This window comes from Polyodon spathula, chromosome 4, assembly GCF_017654505.1.
Source record: "Polyodon spathula isolate WHYD16114869_AA chromosome 4, ASM1765450v1, whole genome shotgun sequence".
Lineage (NCBI taxonomy): Eukaryota > Metazoa > Chordata > Actinopteri > Acipenseriformes > Polyodontidae > Polyodon > Polyodon spathula.
This window is the reverse complement of record NC_054537.1, coordinates 72,471,120-72,495,443: the sequence shown is the minus strand read 5'-3', so window position 1 is coordinate 72,495,443 and position 24,324 is coordinate 72,471,120. Positions and strand designations below refer to the sequence as shown.

Genomic DNA, 24,324 nt, shown 5'->3' with positions numbered 1-24,324 from the left:
ACGTGAATTCGTTTTTATACTTCCTGCCTTTGCAATATATAGTTGAGCTTATTTAACTTTATTGCTAATGTGAAATATAAAGATTTGTAACTTTGTACATTATATATATATATATATATATAGATATATATAATATATATATATATATATAGATATATATATAATATATATATATATTCAGTTGATATTCAAGTTCCCTTTTAAATTTGAATATTCGTTTATTATTTTGCTGTCGGTTTTACAAATATCTGCATATATATTTCAATCCCGAAACTTTAATATTTTGAAGTCATGAAGTCAGAGTGTAGTGGCAAAGTACCAGAGCTGTCCTAAAAAGCAATAGTGGTACACTGTAAAAATTAACCTTTTCTAAATCGTACATTAAATACCAACCTAGTCAAAGTGCACATACTGTCGCCATCGCTTGGAACAGGCGCCTTTGTGTTAACGTGATTCACCGGTAAGTGATGTACGGTATAAACGCTAAACAATAACCTGACATTCAAAATGCCCCCCAATCACCAGTACAGTAATCAAAACAAACATACGTGTATGTAGTTAAAAATCTTTATTAAGACACTCACTACACTCGTAAAAAGATGTATTAAAACCTATGAATGTAATAAAAATTAAGCTAAAAAAAGTAATTGCAGAAGTATATAGAAAGCAACATTAGTACAAATTGTTTCCAGCAAAGAACTTTGATCTGTACGATCGTTTTTTGTATGAACGCCAAACTTTCAGCGTTTTAAAAAAAAAATCCCACTTCGGCTCTATATCCGGATGCTGCCTCATGGCACGCCAGTGTTACAAGCGCAGCACGCACGCTTACATCATCGGTGTCTGTCTCAGGTACAGCATCCTTGTCACCAAGGTGACAGAGCTCAGAATTCTTCTTCTGGCATCCCCCTGTGGTGTAGTCAGAGTTTCAGTTTCGGCTGTATTTTCCTCAGCACTCTCCTCCTGAACTATAGAAAACCCAGCTTTTCTGAAGTAACGTTGCATTGTTTGCTGACTGAGTTCCAAGCATGCTTTAGCAAGTGCACAGTATCTAACAGTGACATTTTATTTACACTGAATTGTCGTGCTGATGCTCATCGCTTTTCTCTTTCCAGCCATGCTTGCTGTTGCAGTCAGTGTTGTTTTCAAACTGTAAACCCGACACTGCGTACAGGGATTAAATAGCCAAGGTACAGTACAGGGGTAATCGCTCAGTAACGAGGTGCAAACAGCTGATTGGTCAAGCTTTTACTACAGCAAAGTGCTGCCTTTTGTATTGAAATCTGTGATTTGCAAGGTGACGAGGTGAAATCAGCTGATTGGTGGATTAGTAAGAGCGATTCCTACAGTAATAAGCAAGCAATGTGTTTGTTATTTAAATCTATGTGAATGGCACATAAAGAGATCCAAACGGCTGAGTTTGCCCGAAATATATGGCGTGCTTAACACGGTATAAACAATGCCTTTGTTATTGAAATCAATAGGCATGGCAAATGGAATGGAACGCTATTTGTCTGATATAAACGGCTGCCTGAAACAACCCTGCACAGTGTGAGTGGTGGATACTGTACTAACTAATGTTTACTAACACTTGTATTAAAAAACACTAACTCTGGTGGCCCAGTTAAATCAGTGGCCTGAATTATAATAATACAACATTTCCCATTGTTTTGCACTTAACTTTTTTCTTTTAAGAAATCCAAAAGCTATAATTCAACATCTGTCCAAAAACAAGTGGTAGCCTCTTTGTTTAAGACTTCTTCTGGGTGTAAAATGCAAATGTCTTCATTGGAGCGTAACCTATGTATGTTAAAATGTTATTTACATGTGAATGTAATGTTTGTGAAAGCCAGTGTTAGCAATATATACATTGAATTATGGGTTGCAATCTCATCAACTGTGAAAGGCTACAGTATAAATAAGAAGGTGAAAACTGAAAGGATGTGTTATAAATTAGGTTGTTTTTCACAGCCTTTGGGCATTTCTATGTATATAAAAAAATAAAAACCTTGCCTGTAATTTGCTTATTATCTATGCTATATACTGTACAATGCTATGGGACACCAACTGATAATTATGATAACATTTGTCACTTTTATATATTGGTTATTTATCTCCTAAAAAAACATATCGGTATTTGCTTTGTCTGATAATTACTAGTAGTTACATGTTACACAGAATATAACTGTATTACAGGCTTAAAAGGTGAAGAAAATGTATTGGAGATAAAATGTTCAGCAGCACAAGAGATAGACAACCTTGACAAATGGTTCAAAATGGTTCAAAATCTAACACAGATAATAGGACACAGGGTGTACAGTATATATATATTATAATATATTATAATCATATATAATATATTCTATATATATAATATATTATATATATATATCTATATATATATAATATATTATATATAGTCTCGCCATATCTTTCCTGATAACAAGTCAGAGGTCCCCATAAAAAGTTTCTGAGACGTCGCCCTTTGATCTACTGATTGATTCATTCAACTAATCTTCTAACTAAAAGTGTCTGTGTGGCTTTGAAGAGAAGGGGAGTGTGAGGTGGACAAATTGTTAATTAGCGAATCCACAGTGTGTGCTACGAATCCACAGAAAACCATTGATTCACCAATGAAAACACAAATCAGAACAATTCAATAGAAAAGCAAATACAATGTAACTATGCAACAATCATTTCAACAATTAATTATAGTATTACATATTTTGAATGTAACACTTAGAAAAGCACTTAGCATTTCTTGTAATAGAAAAGTAATGCAATTATACATCAACATAATAAAAAATATATATAATTACAAATTCACTTCCACAAACATCTCCCCTTCTAATTTTAATTTTACATATAATTGTTCAAACAAGCTTATAGCCCACTTACATTTTGCCTGAGTACTTACTGAAAACTGATCGCTCACAATGATATTTAGGTCTTGATCTGTTTTAGCTTTCGCAAAACAATAAATACCTTTACGCTCCATTCCTGGTTCACATTCCTTAGTTATTTTGCCAATGCCATTTTCATGTTGTAAACATAGTCCTCGCTACAATCATCACTTAAATAGACAATGTGTCTGCGTAAGTGGGATTTCAAACTCAAACTCTGAGGAACTCATTTTAACTGTTGAACAATGTCTAACAAAAGAGCAAAAACCAAATGCAATGACCAAATTAACAATCAATTGCATCTCATTATTGAACAAGTATTGATTAGGAAGATATGTTTTAAATGGCATAAACAACTCAAAGTGGTGTTGAATTGGTAAAAAAAAAACAATCCACAGTTTTTTGTCCTGAAAAGTACTCGAAAAAGTGAATTATTTTTACTGATTACACGCTTATCATTTATTGTCTCTTACAATGCATAAATAGTAGGTGACCAGCGATCTGTATTTTATGCGGGCCACTGGTATTTGAACAAGTGAGCAATATTACAAATCATCATATTGCTGACAGGCTACAATAAACTGACAGCTAATCCTTCCTTGTTCCCTTTCAGACTTTGTTTCTAATTAGACAAAGTGCTGTAGATTTTGGCAGTCTATGAATCCACTCAAAGTTTAATCAAATGAACACACTGTGCACTGTACAGCTGTCAACAACTTTTCCAATTACAATTACAATTCCAATGTTTAAATGAACAAGAATGCCATCAAATTCTATCTACCCTGTTCCTTATCATTAATCTCTGGACGGCTAAGAATTCAGTTAGCGGATTTGATTTAATTAGAACTTTTGCTCGTGGAATAAAATTCTTGAGGCGCTTTATTCAATGTGCTGTCAGACTATTTCAATAATCACATTTACCCATACATTTTCCCTTCCCTGCTATATAAACCTCACATATTATATCTAGATCATTTACTGTACAGTAGACCAGAATATTAGTTTCATTCTGTTCTTAGCCCTTGAGTTAAACATTTTTTGGAAGGATATGTGACCAATCCACAATGATTTTTGCCTCTACTTCAAGGACATCGGGTGAGATACACATTGTTAGATCAACCCAACTAGGAGTTCAGTTATACACCTCACAATATTTCATAAAAACAAATATACACCAAAACAAGAACACCTATAAAAATAATGTGTGCGTTGCACATGCAGTTCCTAGACATAAAAAAGGATGCCCTGTAAGTTTCTATTGTAAAGGAAAGGGAAGGGTTAATGACAAACATAACTACCAGTAAGATGAACTGCACATGTCCTGTAATGAGACCTCAGTGACACTGGCAGCGCTCTCACAAACGTTTTCACAAATCACTTGGGGTTATACTCATAACTTTACCTCCTTTGCAAATGTTTGCTTTGGTCTACTAAAATACCCAAAATGCTGGAATGTGCTTGCCCTTGCTGTTTCTCGGTCTCTCTCCTTGCCTCAAGCAAGTTGCTTTCAGCTTTCACAGTGGTTTGCTCTCCGAATCAGAACGACAGTGTGCCTTAGAATTTGCTTACCCCACTGTATATTCTGCTCTCATATGGCAATATAACACCAGCAGCTGAACTACACGCGAGACCCTGTGAACCACTGAGCACAAATTGTACTCAAGTCAATATCTGAATGGAAAGCTGCCAGTTGAGCCTCTTGGCTGGTGTTGATATATGCAGAGCTTCTTTGGGTTCTAAACTCACAATGCAGCCACCCAATCACTGGTGAGAAAAGCTGTAGGGCTTATTTCTGTCATGGCAGATTCAGCTTCAGGCACACAGACAGACGACTGTGTGTGTGTGTGTGTGTGTGTGTTTGTGTGTTTGTGTGTGTGTGTGTGTGTGTGTGTGTGTGTGTGTGTGTGTGTGTGTGTGTGTGTGTGTGTGTGTGTGTGTGTGTGTGTGTGTGTGTGTGTGTGTGTGTGTGTGTGTGTGTGTGTGTGTTTGTGTGTGTGTGTGTGTGTGTGTGTGTGTGTGTGTGTGTGTGTGTGTGTGTGTGTGTGTGTGTGTGTGTGTGTGTGTGTGTGTGTGTGTTTGTGTGTGTGTGTGTGTGTGTGTGTGTGTGTGTGTGTGTGTGTGTGTGTGTGTGTGTGTGTGTGTGTGTGTGTGTGTGTGTGTGTGTGTGTGTGTGTGTGTGTGTGTGTGTGTGTGTGTGTGTGTGTGTGTGTGTGTGTGTGTGTGTGTGTGTGTGTGTGTGTGTGTGTGTGTGTGTGTGTGTGTGTGTGTGTGTGTGTGTGTGTGTGTGTGTGTGTGTGTGTGTGTGTGTGTGTGTGTGTGTGTGTGTGTGTGTGTGTGTGTGTGTGTGTGTGTGTGTGTGTGTGTGTGTGTGTGTGTGTGTGTGTGTGTGTGTGTGTGTGTGTGTGTGTGTGTGTGTGTGTGTGTGTGTGTGTGTGTGTGTGTGTGTGTGTGTGTGTGTTGTGTGTGTGTGTGTGTGTGTGTGGTGTGTGTGTGTGTGTGTGTGTGTGTGTGTGTGTGTGTGTGTGTGTGTGTGTGTGTGTGTGTGTGTGTGTGTGTGTGTGTGTGTGTGTGTGTGTGTGTGTGTGTGTGTGTGTGTGTGTGTGTGTGTGTGTGTGTTGTGTGTGTGTGTGTGTGTGTGTGTGTGTGTGTGTGTGTGTGTGTGTGTGTGTGTGTGTGTGTGTGTGTGTGTGTGTGTGTGTGTGTGTGTGTGTGTGTGTGTGTGTGTGTGTGTGTGTGTGTGTGTGTGTGTGTGTGTGTGTGTGTGTGTGTGTGTGTGTGTGTGTGTGTGTGTGCCAACAGTCCTCTAAAGAGCCCCCTTGGGCTGCTGCTGTTGCCCTTTAATTGGTTTAACTGCTGAGTTGTTACACAATGAGTATTACGTCTTTCCAAGCCAAGTACATTTTTTTCCCATGTGCAGAGTGGCCAAGACTTGCTCAATTTAGCCAACAACTATGAAATCAGTATATACTTCATATACAGAAACCAACGGGGACTGAAGAAATTGAAGAAGGTGACATCATTATCAGGAGGGCAGCGAGGCTAGATGCCTTTGTTCGACGGGAGGAATTCTAATAGCTGAAATGTATGTAGTTCAAATTCTAGACTCACAGGCTGCTTTTTTGGAATGCACTCAAGTTAGTTGTCGAGACACTGAAATGGCTCATTCACTCTTTACAGGTTTCCTTCCCTATTTCTGAAGCTTTACCCTGTGTGAAGCCTGAGCAATTCTGAGAACTAGCAACATGGATCTTCTGTTTAAAGCATGGTCACCCCCCATTCTTGGAAAATTCAAGTCTCAACATTTGGCTAGTGGGCTGTGTGAACAACGCCTGAGCTTAGTGATGGCCAAGATTAACATTATTCCAATTTAAAAAAAAATAAAATAAAAAATGTAACCACCACCACGATAGCTTATGACCCTTGGAACTCATATACTGTTTGGTTTAAAAAAAAAAACATGTGTGAACCAACAATGACAACCATGTGCCATTAGCAACATTCTCTAAAAATATAACCACAATAGCTTGCAGTACTAAAAAAACAAAAAAACAAAACACTAACAGCCTTTACTATCATATTCATCTAGTATTACAACACCACCTTATCCGTAACTTCAAACACTCAGTTATAAATAGTATCCCCATTTGAATCCCCATTGTAATTTAGCATGGACTACAATCTTACACAGTCAAAATACAAACTGTGTAGTTTGTACTGGCAGTTTGTTACTAATTATTAACAATGAGTGCCATGGCCACCTGCCCCATATATCAGCATAATAAACATGCTGTTTGCTGTACTTAATTGGATAGTGTTACACAGTGTAGTCCCTTACAAATTCAATTATTTCTTTATTAACTTCAGTATCCTTGTCACTTGAAGTCCGTTCTAATGTATTTTCTTGATAGTACAACACAGTAAGGACCACATATGTGGCCATCAAGTGCCTGTGGGGGACACAGGATCCCCCCTATGACACAGCTCATTTACTGTACTGTAATTCTTTATGTATTTTTTGTATACAACTGTAAGTCACGCTGGGTAAGGGTGTCTGCTAAGAAATAACTAATATAAGAAGAAATAGTGAAAGCACTTTTCCAGTTAAAACTAAATGAAGCACATGCTGTGTGACGCTCTTTAAATAAAACTGCCTGGCACAGTTAAATACTATTAGCCTTTATGTGACATTCTTAACATACGTTTTTTCAAGTTATAAACGTTTAGTTGAACTAAATATAATTTTTTGCCAGTTAAATATACTTGAGCTAATTTAGGGCAGGATAATGTTAATGGGTAATAATAATAAAAAAAAGAAAATCATGAAGTACTGTATAGTCTAACACACAATTTGGGTAAAAAAACATGGTAAGCATGATCCAGCCAAACACTATTATTTCCTTTAAGAAAACATTCCTTAAGAAATCTGAGAGAAAATTAGAATGCAAAATGTATTTTAAAAGTTAATTGTTAATATCATAAGCAAACAATTCCCAGACAAAAAAAAACAAAGTCCACTATTAATTTACTTGGCTCTTTTCCCATGGCCTAATTTTACACGGAATCTGAGAAATGGAAGAAAACCAGATCTCACAAATGTTAAAGAGAAAAAAGTCACACAGTATACACAACTATGCATTCTAGTATGGTCAGTAAATGTCTTTTGATATACAAGCTGTAAAAATGAATAAATAAATTACTTTCTTTCATATAAAAATATATATTAGGTTAATACCAGCAGAACGATGTTCTTGTAGCGGGCACTTTCACAACTATTCACAAAGCATCAGCTTGCCACTAAATGCACACGACTAATATGTGATTACTGGCACTGGCAATTATGTTTATAAAAATGCTTATATCATTTAAGCTTTACATTAGCCACAGACATATTTAAGAGTAGTCAGATTCTGCTGCAAATCACTCAGAGTGGAATCAGTTTGTGTAAAAAGCCCCTATTCATCAATGCAGTATGCTCCAGTATGCAATTTGTCATTTATTTGTAAAAGACACACTAGTGGTGCACTCCACCCCACAATAAGCTTAGTAAATAACAAGTTAGGTAACTACTGTAACAGGTTTCTTTCTTCCTGAAAGTCTGCATTGGAGTTCATACTGTACCTATCAGGCGATTAGTCGTAGTAAATGTTTCTCGTCCCATACTGTTTTTGTCATTTAAGAAGGTGCGATTTAAGAAGTTATTGATGTCATAATAGGGCCATGTAATAATGGCAACCCCTTCCCTTAATTATTATATCACCACATTAGGGTTGCAGCGATACACCGGTTATACAAATTATTATCATTTGCTGTGATACCAGAGACTTATGTTTATGCCCCCCACCCCCGAACTTAATATAGGCTAACTTTACTATAACAAACCTTTCTTATAACGAACGCTCGTTTTTAACTATCCCAACAACAAGAACCGATTTTTTCAATGCAAATCAGCCTTATTAGAACGATCACGTACAGGATCGACCAGGAAACAATGATCTCAGTACTGGCTGACACTGAACTTTCTCCAGTGTCAAGTGTGTTATTCTCTCAGTGAAAACAAACACCATGGTTGACTAATTCAAAGATGACCAATTGTAGTATGAATCATGCATGATGAATGGAATCACTGCCTGTCCGTCATCTTCACACAAACTGCCACCAGGCAACGGGTGTGGGGAGCAATCTATGCTGGACAGTTGTTTTTCAAGATAAAGTACATGTAATTACTGTATTCAGCATGTAAGTGTACATCCTTTCCTTTTTCATTTATTTATTTCTTTTAAACATATCTATAAAATTTGTGTTGGTATCATTTATATGTGGAAACAGGTTTGTTTTGTGTGCATTTTGGAGCTGTTATGTTTGATCAAATGATTTACAGTCAGGCGCACTACTGAGACTTGCTGCCTGCCTGTCTGTCTTCTGTGTGTGTCCTCTCTGTATATTACCATCGTTGGTAGTGTCACATGACCTGTTTGTTTACTTTCTGTTTTGTGTTTAATAAATCCTGCACGCCTGTGCTGGCGTTTCAACTCCAATTCCCATGTCTCTGTCTTGCAATGCGGTTAAATGTTGATCAATGCGAAGGAACCTTTATAAAAGTACTATATATTGATGTTCAATTCAAATTTGCTGTTTTGTCATTATTCTGATACAGAAAAATGCCAAACCCTATTATAGTGAACACCCTGGTCCCATGGGGGTTCATTATAGTGAACTTAGCCTGTATAACCAAATTCTGCACACATTTAATCCTCATTACACAGTAGGCCTGAGTTAAATAATAATAAAAAAAAAAACTACACGCATTAAGTTAAGTTTAGAATTGTAAAACATGCAAGTTTAAGCAGACTAGATGTAATTAACAGCATTTACATGTGTAGTGCGAAGCTTGATTTTCCTCCAAGAAAACCCTAGGCTTATTATAACAGTATAAGGCCTCCTCTCGTTTGTAAACTTTCTTTCTTAGTAGTACATAAAATGGATGTAGGTTAGTGCTATTGTTTGTCTCTGCTTTAGTGAGCTCATATTTCAATAAAATATGAAAACAAATATTTTACGGTTTATATGTCATGAACATTAATACAAATGTTCTTTACTTTACAAATATCCAAATGGTGACCAATTAATATAATACTGAGACCCGGGTTATAGCAAGGGAGCACTGTGTATCATTTAGGCTATATAGTATATATGAAAATTTCTATTTTTGCATATATCAATAGAATTTATTGATCTAATTTATTTACTCTGTATTTGTGCATGAACTAAGTATTTTACTGGACAACTTGAATTTAAAAAAATAGAAACTAAATCATATGGGCTGAACCTCAAAAAGAAATAGTGAAATACATTTGTAACCCTGAAAGTCCATAACACCAAACACAATGTGTTCTGCTGTTACAGTATATCTACTTAAGCAGTTTGGTTGCCTACACAAATAACATAATCGCTGGTGTAATATCATGTTAATCTGCTCCTATTTCATGAACTACTTTTGTAAATTGGTTTAAATTGTGATTTTTTTTTTTTCTTTTGTAAAACTAAATTGGTTTTTAAATTTGTTGCCTGTGTGTTTGGAAGCACTCAAGTAAAATTACCTCTATAATAAATTAAGCTAGTCTTGAAAACTCACTCTGCAAGACTGTGATGACACCTGCTGGAGAGAGGGTTTTGCAACTTGGAAACAAAACACTGGTTTACAGAACACATACAGTGCAGTGGAATATCAGAATGTGCATTAAAAAATGGGACTTGTAGGTTTAGAAATATACTGACTGACTTCAGTAACACCACATTATTTGAGAAGTAAATCACAAATAGATAAAAGACTTGCTAGAGACGAATGTACAAAGTTTAGAGGCTTAAGTATTTGCCTAAATTACATGTTTATTGGCTAAACTAAAGAGAAGCAGAAAGAAAACTAAACTCTTTTAAACACCCCGACTTTTAAAAGAGTACTGCAAAGCTTTATGCACAGTAATTTACAGCACTGTGCTTTTTTTATATCTGAGATTCCAATTTAGTCAGCTGCTTCAAACTACTACACTCATACTTAATTAGCTTGAGTTCAACTTTAAGTCTGTGTTTAGCATGAGGTGTCACATGTCATACATCAAGCTTGTTAAGCCTCTGCTAAGACTGCTAATAGGCCCTGCTCCATTTGCTTACAAATGTTACAATTACTGTGCGGTGCAGCCTACTTACACATAAGTGCGGGCTATATATTGCAGGGGCTTCTAATATTTTGGCCAAGATTATTGGAAGTATTGCACAGCCAAGGTTTTTCTTAGCAAGTGTAAGTAAATATTATATTTTTAAACAGGCTCAGTTTCTTGAGAGGTCCCTTAAGGCAAATAGTGCCATTGCTTGGAGCTGCACATTTCAGTTAATCAAATCCAGTGTGTAGGAACAGCAATTAATGTTATCACCCACTGCACCTTATCGGATACTGTGTCAGGGCTAAAGCTTCATTAAACTATAAATCACAATTAATGGCAATTCAACAAGTACGTCCTTCTTCTTATTTTTTGGAAAGGAAGGCACTATGCTCCTGCAAGTTGAAAAATGAAAGACATTATATTGATAGTAATGGACTCTTCGAAAGAATTAAAACAAAACTAAAAACAAACAGTTCACGCAGGGCCCCATTTTTCCCACCTCGAAAATGTGCAGTCTTCATCAAGCAGAAACCTAAAAAGTCACATTACCTCAACATGGCCCATATTGGTCAGACATCAACATTAAGTCGCAGACACATTTAGCTGCAGTGTTTACTGAGCCCTGCAAATATTAAGGCCTTACATCATATGGTCAATGCAACCTAAAATTGGAAACAGAACAAATGGTAAACAGAATCTAGCAAGGACAACTTTTCTTCTGGACTATTTCCTTTCCTCCAAGTGATCTGTGGGCATCTAGGCAGCTAAAAATTAATCAAGTAATAAAATGTATCTAATTATTCAATGTCTGTCTGTTGTCTCTGGGCCTGCTACCACTAATAATAACAACTTTGCAAGGCTGACTTTGAAAAAACCAATACTAATTCATCTAATACTGTGCTACTGTATTTTAAATACAGCCATACTTGTAACAAAGTCTGATGTGGTACCCCTGCCCCTGTGTATATTTGTATTATTTGTTGTACTGTTGGTGTTATTACTGTTATTGTTTGGGTGTATTTTGTGTATTATTAATGTAGGTGTGTGGCAGCATGGCAGGGTGAAAGCTGCAAAAACTTGTGTAAACATTGAATAAATGTTTAAATGATGAAGGCTCCAGCCACAGGTGTATAAAATAGGTGTTCACGTGTGCTAATGAGGATGCAGGGGAGTTTGGGAAACCTTGGGGTATTGAAAGTGGCCTTTAAAATCAGTGGTGCGCAAAATACATAAATGTTAACAAACACATTCTTGACAGCCAGACTGTAAGGGGAGCTCTGCAGCATACAATGCCAAATCCAACACGTCAATGGACGTGGGCTTGCACGTTAGCTTCAGATTTAGCTGACAAAATACTTTTCTTTTTTTTTCTTTTTTTTTTTGAAAACCGAGATTTATTTTTTTAGATTTAATTGCTGAACGATAATATTTTTCAGATGTATCTGTTAGGTAAATGTTGAATCACCAAATTAAAAAAAAATACAAAATAATAATTATTATGGTTTTTTTCCACTGATTTATTTGTTAGAAATGTTAGCTAAATGCTGACTTGCCAAGTGTAAAAAAAAGGTTTAAATTCACAGATTTATTTGTTAGAAAGCTTAACATGTCAGCTAAATGTTCACTCGCTAAGAGTAAAAAACAAACAAAACAAAAATAACATTTATAAACTGTGTGAGGGTGAGACACTCATTGTAATATTGAACTACCTATTATTGTGATTATTACTGTGTGGGGGTGAGGGCACAAATTGTATGATAAAAAAGGGGGACAGCATTAAAAGTTTGTGCACCAATGTTTAAAATTATATATACATTATTTTTGTTAACCTTTTGTTTTGGCCACCATGCCGCTGTTTTGTTCCAGTGTTTTATTATTTATAATGAAAAGTACGCATTTGCATTTAAACCTGCTGCTTTCCTGTGTTTGTCTCTTCCTGGTAGAAACAGCTTGCCAATGACATCATCCTGTTCACACAAACCCAGTTGGTTTATTAATAGAACCCAAGTGAATTAGAACAGCTACCCATACATGTGGTAATTACTTAGGCTGCAGCAGTTCTTATTCAGATGCAGACTATGAGGCCCGGACTGTTTGGTAAACAATGAGACGTTTCTAGGCGGAAACTGATCTTAGTCTTTTTTTTTTTTCTTTTAAGTTTTGTGTTTGAAGTTATGTGCACACATGGACAGAATAGCAACAAACTTATCAAGGTGAAGAGGTTATAACATAGCTGGCAAACAATTACCTATAAGGCAGCGGTACTTGACACATGTGCACACACATTTTTAGCAGAGAACAGCTCCGACAGTATCAATACCTTCTTTAACAGGCCAAATCATACAGTTCAATCGGGGTGAGAGTTTAACTAGTCAACGTTTTCAATGAAAATAAACTTGTCTCTCACAACTTATTTAGTATCTTAGCCTTTTCTGTTTTGACGTTACACTATTCATAATGTATATCATAAAATCTACTGTATACCACAGTCACCCAGCATAAATCAACTGACGAAGGTACAATAGCACATAGAAACAGCACAGAACAGATGGCCAAAAATATTCAATTAAAATTAACTAATGGAATAATGTTTTTGCCTAAATTCTGCAGTAATCAGATTCAGTTTTCAAATTGGTAGAATAACAGGGCAACACTCTAATGTAGTGATGTGTTGAAAAGTCACGACGAAGGACAGACCCCAAACATGTTGGACATCACAATTAAACAAAGTTACAACTATAACGCATGCTTAAAGATCCAATAAAAGTTAAGATATTGGTGGTGGTGAAAGGTGTATGTTTTAGTCAAACAGCCAGTTGAAGTAGTGTTTAACAGCTCATTTCCACATTTGTACTAAAATACCAACCAGTGTGTGGAGAAGATACTAAAATAGAAAACGTACCACATTCAATGCAGTTCGTCCGCCCGTCTCTTCAATCTTGACCTGCAGAGCAGGACCTGTGGAGCATGCCCATCAGATTGCAAATCTTCAGTAAAGAGCTTCTTATTTCCAAAATGTATCTAAAACCCGGGGAGGGAAGAAAAAAGAGAGAAAGTGAACATCATCCCTAAATAAAGGTACCACAAGCATGCCTACAGTATGATGTAAATACACATTCATTACTTTAGGGCATTCACGTTTTAGGTTAAACACACATACAAAATCTGAATATTTAAAAAAAAAAGTGTATCAAAAGTATGTTATACTAGGGAAAACAAGTTGAATTCCCAGGTGCTAAAAAGAAAATGAACTCTGTGACTGTTTACTACAGTCCATTATTACAACCTTCAGAAGGAGTCACACACGTTTACTCCCTCCTTGAGGCCTTTTTGAAAAATAGGAATGTTTGTGCTACTGCCTGTGGCAGTAGGGGGCTCCAATGTGGCGCAGAGAAGCAAGCTCCACTGTAGTTCAGAGAACTGACATTTTTCTGTCATAGGCTTACAAGGTGAGAACTTTGTAAATTATGTCAAAGATATGGGGAAATGCAGTTTTCAAACTAGAATATTTGCCTTAAGGTATCAACCTTTTTTCAACATGACAATGAGTTCATATAACAAGTAGACCTGGGAATACAAACAAATGCTCTATTTCCTAATCACAGTCTTGTTTTCACTGACAGATGGAATTAATCACCTGTTTGATTTGACAGTAGTTAAATGTTTAAAAGAACAACACTTGAAACATTATAAAATGTAGCTGGTCAGCTTCTTTATCACTGAAAAACACCTACAGCTGCAAAACTAAATAGCAGAATACTTCTAATATGAGAGCTGTACAAAGGTGTTGAGATGCCATTTTCTACACATATCTGCTTCTGGAATGTTTGTATAGTACAGGGTTTAAGGAAACTACCAACGACAAAAAGATGACAACAACGGGCCATTTCTTCAGTACTTGCTTTCAAACAATGACAGTTTCGAGTTTCCAATTCAGAAATGACATGCAAAAGCTGATTCTGCAGCAACAAACATACACGTACCGGCAGTATTGCCACGATTGCATCACATCTTAACCTTTAGCCAAATGAACTTAATGAACTTCTGATTGCCTGGGGAACACCCAAGACACGTATACAAGCACATGACATGTGGCATATTTTGGGAATTGCTTAGAACCTCCTGCCAATGCTTCTCCTTCAGTCCACATTAACAAATAGATATGTCTTCTTTATTTTGTTCTTTGATCTCTGTGTGCTGCTAAGTAAGTTTTAACCGCACATGTTTTTATCGTGTGGTTTGTACTTGTAATTGTCTTTGTTAATTTAACGAATGAAATGAAACAAGAGATTTAGGGTTAGATGTACTAAAATGTTGCATCTGTCGCAATCGTTGCAAACCCCATGCAAACGCACCACTGTTAGCATAATTTTAACAAATGCTTTGCAGCCGCAGTTCTTATTTGCGCTTTAGCCTTATATGAATATGTATTTCTGGGTGTTCCTGCAGAAATTCACAAAAAAAGGGTGGCGATAGTGCAAATGAGGGATCAAAAATATTCTAATGAGATGTACTAAAGGTGAGGAAAATTGCAACACTTACAATTGCATCAGTTTGTTAATAACTTTTGAAATTATGTTTTAAACAGTCGTAATTGTTGCTGGCATTTCCCAGTCTGCTTTTTCTCGTGTGTTGCCAGTTGTGCTCAATCCATTTTTGAGACGAACACCCAAGTACCTAATTTTCACTAAAGTCACGGTGTACTTACAAACCTTGAAAACTAATTTATATTGCATTTCTGGTTTTTCCAGCGTGTTGGGAGCAATAGACTGCACACATGTGCCACTAACCCCTCCAGCTCATTCTGAGCATCTGTATAGGACCATGATCTATTGTGTGTTAACTGTCTAGGCTACAAAGTACACCAAGTTAAAAATAATAATTAAAATAAACAAAATAAAAAAAAAAAACCTAAAATTATTTCATTTCAATTTAAAATAATCATTTATTTGCATTGCACACCAATGTGCACAACAAAGCAACATGATTTATTTTGTGTTACCAGTAGTCTAAAGTTCATAAAAAGTGCGCTAGGTATTCATTTGATTTTACTACTGTGCCTACTGTACAGATTTACATTTTTACACAATGTAAAGTGTAGCCTACCCAAAACACATTAGTGATGCAATGATTTACATTTAAAACACAAAACACAGTACCGGGGCGGAGGGGAAACCCCTAAAATAAACAATACTGTACAGGGCTGCTCGCCCTGTTACACGGCTCTCTTCATTAACATATTTGTTCTTAGTACATACGACAAAAAGTGCACGAAAATGCAAACTGTGGGATGTTTGCACTGCGACTGGCCCATCTTAGTACATCTACCCCTTAGTAAGCAGCAGGTTGGTAGGTCTGCATAAATACTTTCAGTTTCCATTGAATTCAATGGAGCCATTCCTTTCAAAAGAAAGTGACACATAAGGACGCCATCATTAATAGAGAGTTTGGAGCCTGTTATAAAATATTTCTGGTGACATTTGGTAAGGAGAAATTTTGATGCAGCAAGTGAGGGAGTTAACATGTTTCCTATATTCCACTATGGTACATTATTTGTTTGGCATTTTAACATTACGCATTACATTATATGAGGCAGTTAACCAGGGATTGTCAGCACCCCAAATGAGAGGAAAATATTAAACGGCCGCTGAGGGTTCTGAATTCTTGGATGGGATTTATAAAACACACGCAACGGCATAAAAACGCATTAATATTAATTAATAGGTGATTTGCAGGGGCAATGTCTCTGTGTGCTTGAGCCCTTGATGCATATGTAATTCTGTATATGCATATGTAATTCCGGGGCATTTCTGAACGAAACAGCTAAAATTTATTAAAGCTGCCGGTAATTGTGGGCCTTGTATTTGCTTGATTAATTTAACTCTGAAAAGCAGGCGTTAATATGATGTGGGAGACTTGTCTGGAGCAAGGAGGAGATATTATTTTCAAGGACAAAGAAAAAATTAATAACATTTTGCAAAGAGCTCCTTTATTAACCCTTCTGATCAAGTCAGTTTGTAAATTGAGGTTTATAATACCGTATTGTTTTGCAAACTCCAATGTTCAATACATGTGTCATAGCTTACATGACAAAACAGAAAGTCTGCAAATAGAGTATATAGAATCCATGTAAAAAAAAGGTTCTTAGAAGCACCTAAAAAGGTCTCCCCACAGTGGCAAAGCAAGGTTCTAACGAGAGACTTTACTTCTAGAGTGTAGGTATTATTTTAAGAACGGTCGAGCAGATTAAGACAAGGTGGAACGATATTCGGAGGCACATGAAAGAAAAAGTCTCATATACAATGAGGGCTCATCCTCCACCATTATTTTAGTTAATGCTTACAGAATTTATTTTTTGTAATATGGCATTCTGGTATTTAACAATACTGCTTGAAGATATGCAATACTACATGCAGATATGCTTTAAAATCATACAGAGTCAGAAAAACAGATGTCCTTCGACATTAAGAAGTAGGAGAGCTGTAATTGCATAAGAATTTAAGAAGATGTAAGTCATAGTTAAACTGAAGACTGTTCGTAGGAAGCTGTACGGGGTTATTGTTGTTGAACACATTGCTGTAGAAGGATTTTCCATCTGTTTGACTGCCATGGATGTAAGTAAATAAAACATATTATTTATGAAGTCTGAAAAGTCTACAAAGACTACAAACTCTGAAGTGGTACATTTGTTTATTAAGAACCCACCAAACATTCAATATTGTATTCCTTTGTCCTGGTGATGTATTTCGATCTTGTAACGCATCTTCATGTGTTACTAAACTGCTTGTACCAGAATCTCTACTTCCATATTGGTAAATTTCAGTTTTCGCTTCCGAGCATCCTCATCACCACGACAAGTACCAGGCTGAGATCTTTGTGTGCCATTCTTTTTTTTTTTGGAATGTGTAGCCTACACACGCAGGGCTGACCCAAACCTGCTATTTACTGTGAGAGATGTGTAACTCTCAACCGCTAATTGCGGCAAGGGGTATTTAAATTGTTTGACTGCAGAATCGCCTGCTTCACATAATCTTTTAGTCTTTTAAAATAGGTCTTTATTTTGAGTGCGGCCATACTGAACACAAACATTACGTGGCTTTTAACGGTCGGTTTTTCCTCCTTTAGAAAAAAAAAGCAAACCATTAAAGATGTACCAGTAAACATATCCAACCAGGTAGTTATTGAAGAACAATGTGTATCCTGAACTACTACAGTACAGCCACATCAAATGTGTGTAACCAAAGTCAATCAGGGGAGAGGGTTAACTGTTACCCAAGTCTCCTACGTTAATGACCCAATAAGCACCAAGGCAGAGTTCTGGGATACTTCAAGCAAATCAGCCCACTGCTGTTCAGCAGTGCTGTACTTTACACTATTGTATCCCTTCACTTACTTGACCACTTCAGTTAAGGCCAGCTTACACAACACACAACGGAGCTGCCACAACAATCCACACACAAATGGTCAATTCATGGAAACTGTCACATGCCGGCAAGCAATTAACTGAAACATGAAGGCAGCCAGGGAGTGGTTTCCTTTGGAACCTGCTGGAAAAAACGACCTGTTTTAACATTAAACAGACATCATAGGCAGACACTCACATGTGTTTTACAATACATTCACGAAACGGTGGTCCAAACATAAATCATTAATTCCTTGTTCTTTTTCTCTTTCCCCAAGGACAGGCTATTCCAGAAGTCTGACACAGTGCTCTCAGAGCTGGGAACCGTTTCAAGTAAACTTTTCATCCTGAGACTTACTAATATTTCAAGGCCTTGGACTTCAAAGTAATTTCCCATGCAATTTGAATAGCTATTCATTAGGAGCACTGGCTCAGGCACAACAACAATTTAAGCCTTTCACTACATTAAAAAGGCACTCTGATTGAGGCTGAGTCCCGGAACACTTATTTGCAGATTCGCTTTTTTCTTTGGTGGTACTGTCATACTTGTCCCATACAGTGTGTGGCAGATGTGCATGGTAATTTTGCTGTTAACATTGCTTATAACATGCTTTTACCATAGTTACCATGTTTTCTGGCATGCTTTATCATACAGTCCATATCTGTGCCTTACTGTGCTTTCTCAATGAGCTAAAAGCATAAAGACATTTTTTTTTTACTTCCCTTTAGCTTTTTCTTCTGCTACCACTATGCTCTTCTATACTTTGCTATGCTTTACAGCAGTTTATAAAACTGAATGTTTTAGATTCTGCACACTGATTGGCTGCTGAGAGGTTTTAAACCGTACATAAATATAGCTTATAAAACAGAATGTTCGGATGCTGCACGCTGATTGGCTGCTGGGGGTTTTTAAACTGTGCATACATATAGATTAATGCACAGTGGAACTTATTTTCGTTTAATTACAGTTCAATGAATAAATGATCAATATACAATGTATTAAACTCGCAACGGAGATCCTGAGTATAGTTTTTTTATTAGTACTTATTACTTGTTTTTCTCGATAATTTTCGCTAGGGATAAAATAATATTCTGTTATTCTATTTATTGTTGGAAGTGTTGGAACCTCCAGTTTAACCGTGTCTGATGGACTATTTTTTCTCCACAGCGGAAGAATTTTTTTAATTACACCATGTAACAAATTTTCTTTTTTTTTTGTTCCTGGGTAGTAAGTGTTATTTCCTAATTGCTTATGCCTCAAAAGTATAGAAAATGGCTATTATTCTCCACAGACTTTGCTTTTGTGACTAGAACAGTGATATTTCAAAATATCACTATTTCCAATGGGAAAACGGGCAAATGTGTGTCTTTTCGTTCACATAAAGTAACAGAAAAAAACAACATATGAATCCAAATTAACATGTATTTATACTAAAGTAATACAAAAATGACTACAAAACATTTAGAAGTGAGTAGTTTTTCGAGATTTACGATTATACATTTGCCTGTTTTCCCATTGGAAATAGTGATATTTTGAAATATCACTGTCCTGGTCACAAAAGCAAAGTTTGTGGGGAATAATAGCCATTTTCTATACTTTTGAGGCGTAAGCAATTAGGAAATAACATTTACTACCCAGGAACAACAATTGTGTTACATAGTGTTATAAAACATGATTTCTGGTATTATTTTAGGTTAAAGAAAGTTATCAGTTTCTATGCCTTATTTTTGGGTTATCTGTTTTCACTAGTACTTCCTGCGTCATTTCACCTCAACATTGACTTCTGGGTAAAACATGCTGTTGGTGAAAAGCATGTTAGTCAACAGGGAAAGCAGCTGATTGGTTAATGACAGAAAAGAAGCCAATGAAGAGGTGAGGACAATTTCAGTCTCCAGGTGAAATGATCCAGGAAATACAAGACTGTCTAAAAGCATGTTTTCTTTAACTGTGTGTAGTACCAGATATCAAGTTTTCAAATGCAAATGCATGTGTGCTGTAACATGTGTTTCTTTCAAAACCTCACATTTGAAACCTACACAACGGATAGATATGCATGGCAGAGAAACTTTAAGGAACTATATCGTTAGCTACAATTACTCTAAAACCTGTTCTCAGCTCAAACACTCATGTAATAGGAAGTTAATGTGCAATGGCTAAGGAAAACTGAACAATGTAAAACTGTTCAAAAACTACCCAGAACAATAATTGAACTCCTTCTTCTTACTACTGTGTTATTTCTTGCTAGTTAACTGGTAGGACTGCTTTATTCCTCTTAGAAAAATGCATTTGCTTTTTAGGTTCCTTTATGTTAAACTATTTAGGCCTGTGTGTTTTTGTACAATTGCTCGCTGGTTTCACATAATTTCCAAGCATACTCACTGTTGCTCTGTTTGAAAAGGGCGTAGTTTATTTTTGCCAGTGCATTCAAACGTCTGTTTATTTTCCCCCAAGACTGTGGAGCTTAACTATCTTCTATCTAAATTTCAGTTTGAAACACTTTCCCCATGTGATAGATAGTGTACATTACGAAAGGGGATCTATGTTAATCCCTATCCTCATTAAACATGCTTTTTCATTTTGAATAAACTAAAAATGAATTTTAAAAAGGCTAGAGAATAAAAGTGATTTATCCTCATTTTACAAAGTTGGGAAACAGCTTTTTCCTGTTACCCTTTTATGAGCTAAAAAGACACACATACTGTTAAGACTTAAAGGTTATTTCAGGGTAACAAACAAAACCAAACAAAAAATGTTGAACACAGTACAGAAAGTGCTATCAAATGTCCCTAAACCAGCCTTTCCCTTCCAGGATTTTTTCAGGATATTAGTATGCAAATCATTTTTTAACTAACATACAGTAGAAGTCTAGCTTGGCATATGAATATTTTTCATGGCAAGTTTTCAAAGAGGTAGTTAAAAAAAGAAAGGCTACTTTGACATGAAATATTACATTCATGACCAGGTGAGAAAGGTCTGAACACGGCAGGAAGCAATTTGTAAAAGCCTTGCACTTTTTGAAATGCTATATGTTTTTGTAACATTTCATTCATTTTCGTACTTCTGGAGGCACCCAATGAATCTCTCTCAAATGGAGAATTGGCCACTTTGCTCCTCAGAACAAAGTGCTCTGTCAAAAATATTAATTAAATGTGGTTTACTTGTGACTGACTGTACTCACGCTCACCACAAACTCAAAAGTTGGTGTGATTCAGGGTTGAGGAAATAAAAAACTTGGCAAGATATTGATTAATCTGCGAAATAGGAACCATCGGCTCATATTTGGTTTTATCTACTATCATATTTATACTGTAAAAATTATGGAATGTAAAACTGCATTTTGACTGTAATGACTAAATCCAACTTACAGCTTTTTCATGCATGCAAGAACAATGCACTAAAGGGCAGCTTGGTATAGGCTTAGATTTAATGGGTTTTTTTTGGATACATTTAACAAAAAAAAAAAAAAAAAACACACTCACCTTGTGACCTCAATAGAGCTCTCAGAATCATATCTAAACGGCTTCACTCTGCCCTGGTGTGTGTAAGGTCAGGTTAATGGCTGTGCTCTGGTTTGCCTGACGTAGGAGTTAGATATGGTTCTGAAAGTTCTACTGAGGCCACAGGGTACTTTTCAAATGGGTTTTACCAGGATGCAATGACTAAAACAAACCAGTTATCTAAACAAGAAGTTAAGATAACTCTGATATTTCATAACCATCAAGTTGCTATTTAAACAGACAATATGCTGCAGTTTATTTCAAGCATGGAACTAAAGTTTATTTGAAATTCACTTTTTACAGAACACTTTTATTTATTTTGTATTTTTATTTACAAAATGATGCTTAAGTAAATTCTAATCAAATAGAAAAAAAAAAAATACATACTGACCTAAGTATGTCACGTCACTGACTTGTAATCCAACTGTCAATTCAAATTTTAAACAGATATACACCAACATTTTGTTGGTGTCTGTGATTTTAATAGAGAGCAACTCTACTTGAAACTCCACCTGAACAAAAACAAAAAACATGCTTTTTTCACTGTGATGTTGAACAGAGCTCACCTGCCTTGCTTTGCAATGTAATCGTCGACACTTTAATTCAATACTTTGCCACATTGCAAGCATATTTTAAAAATAAGCAAAAATAAGTGCAAAAGCATGGTCTGCACAGTACCCCAAAAAATATTTTAAAAAAATATTTTGTTTAATGTGCAGCATGCCGGTAGATAAGTCGTAAACAACAAAAACAGGAAAACTGCAAACAGCAGAAGCACACAAGACAAAACTATCTCTGAACTGTAAACTTATTTTTAGATATGTAAAAACAACCATTTTGTTTGTTGCCTTGAAATGCTGGGACGAAAACCCACTGAATGTTATAAAAGAAACAAATTGTTTGTAGTTGTATACAGTGTGAAGCTAACCGGTTTACAGTAAAGATTTGAATTTAGTGATAAGTTTGTCACTTCGGGTCACATTGATGTTGTGAAAACCATAATAAATAAAAATAGATTGATGTATTTCTCACTTTTATAGACAGGTGAATGTTATTTTGATGTTGGTAATTTGTATTTAAAAATACATGGTTGACTTTCATCCCTGTGACTTCACACATTATTTTCCCCTTCCTCTCTGATTTTGAACAGAAGTTCTGCAACAAAATCCTAGCCTCAATTAATATACTGTAAGAAAGCGTTCCTGTGGAATGACCAATTCACAAACTTTCCAAAAACTAACATCAACTCATCATGTCAAGCATGCTAACAGGATTACTCAATCACTGCCAGCTGATTCACTGCAATACTTAAAAGTTTCACATACAGTAAGAACATAAGAACAAAAGAAAGTTTACAAACGAGAGGAGGCCATTCGGCCCATCTTGCTCGTTTGGTTGTTAGTAGCTTATTGATCCCAAAATCTCATCAAGCAGCTTCTTGAAGGATCCCAGGGTGTCAGCTTCAACAACATTACTGGGGAGTTGATTCCAGACCCTCACAATTCTCTGTGTAAAAAAGTGTCTTCTATTTTCTGTTCTGAATGCCCCTTTTTCTAAACTCCATTTGTGACCCCTGGTCCTTGTTTCTTTTTTCAGGCTGAAAAAGTCCCTTGGGTCGACACTGTCAATACCTTTTAGAATTTTGAATGCTTGAATTAGGTCGCCACGTAGTCTTCTTTGTTCAAGACTGAACAGATTCAATTCTTTTAGCCTGTCTGCATATGACATGCCTTTTAAGCCCGGAATAATTCTGGTCGCTCTTCTTTGCACTCTTTCTAGAGCAGCAATATCTTTTTTATAGCGAGGTGACAGTACAGTAGCTCATTGTAAACAACAGACTTCCCAAATCACTGAGACAGCAGCAAGAACGATCATGTGTCACAGAGCATGACGATGCATCAGTGCACTGCAATTAGTGAGAGTACGAGAATTTAAAATACTTTTTGTAAATGGCAGACGCAGGATACGATTCTTTGTTTTTCACCTTTTCCTACCTTTGTTTGATGTCTGTGCTCATTCTGTTCCGATTTATCTTTATAGCTAAATTACTGGATTTCAGATAATCTCACTAAGCACTTTGGAATGTTATGTGCTTGCCCTGTTTTGGATGTTGTCTTTCCATGAAGTAATTTATCGCTACAGCCTTTCAACTACCTGCACAGCATAAAGCAGGTGGGGCCAACCAGTGCTGGCACCAGGTTCTCCCCAGTGAGGGGGCTAGGCAAAAATTTAAGGGGGCTTCACTCCACTTTGTGTGGGCACGTACAGTATTGATGTTTTGATACGACTCACAAAACTTCTGTATAAGGGTGGTGGAATCTGATACAGATTAAGTGCTTGTTAACAATAATAAATAATAATAATAATAATAATAATAATAATAATAATAATAATAATAATAATAATAATAATAATACAATTATTATCCAACATAATTTACAAGTAAGTTACATTATAAAGTAAGGGCTGTTGTAACAGGGCCGAGGCTAGGTGAGAACCGGTGAATCCGCGTACCTCAAGTGAGCGTCTAAACCACAATGCAAAACAGCAGGGCATTAGAGCTTTTAACTTCATCTCATCTCACTGTAACTTATACTTTTAATTTACAGGTTATATTTAAATGTTTAAGGAAGAAGTAGAAGTTTAAATAATTTTAAACTTTAAATAACATTGATTGTTAATAACTGAAAGTTAAACTAAATATAATGTTTAAAAGAAAACCAATAAGAGTTGCTAAATGTGTTTTTAAATAGAAACTAATAGGAACTTTTGAACAAACTGAAATGCAATCAACACAAGAGTTTGTGAGATAGCATTTCCTGGAGGGAATGTTTAGTAGGAACGCAGTTCCCACCTCAGCACG

The 24,324-nt window shown here is 36.2% G+C and overlaps 1 protein-coding gene across 3 annotated transcripts in view; it reads right to left on the bottom strand.

The window, feature by feature from the left end:
- The window catches only part of LOC121314826 (ataxin-1-like), a 163,670-nt gene that overhangs the window by 57,761 nt on the left and 81,585 nt on the right, over positions 1-24,324 (bottom strand). For all 3 annotated transcript variants that reach the window (XM_041248527.1, XM_041248529.1, XM_041248530.1), the window contains one exon: positions 13,464-13,582. The gene's annotated coding sequence lies outside the window, so the exon portion shown is untranslated. The remainder of the gene's footprint in view (positions 1-13,463; positions 13,583-24,324) is intronic.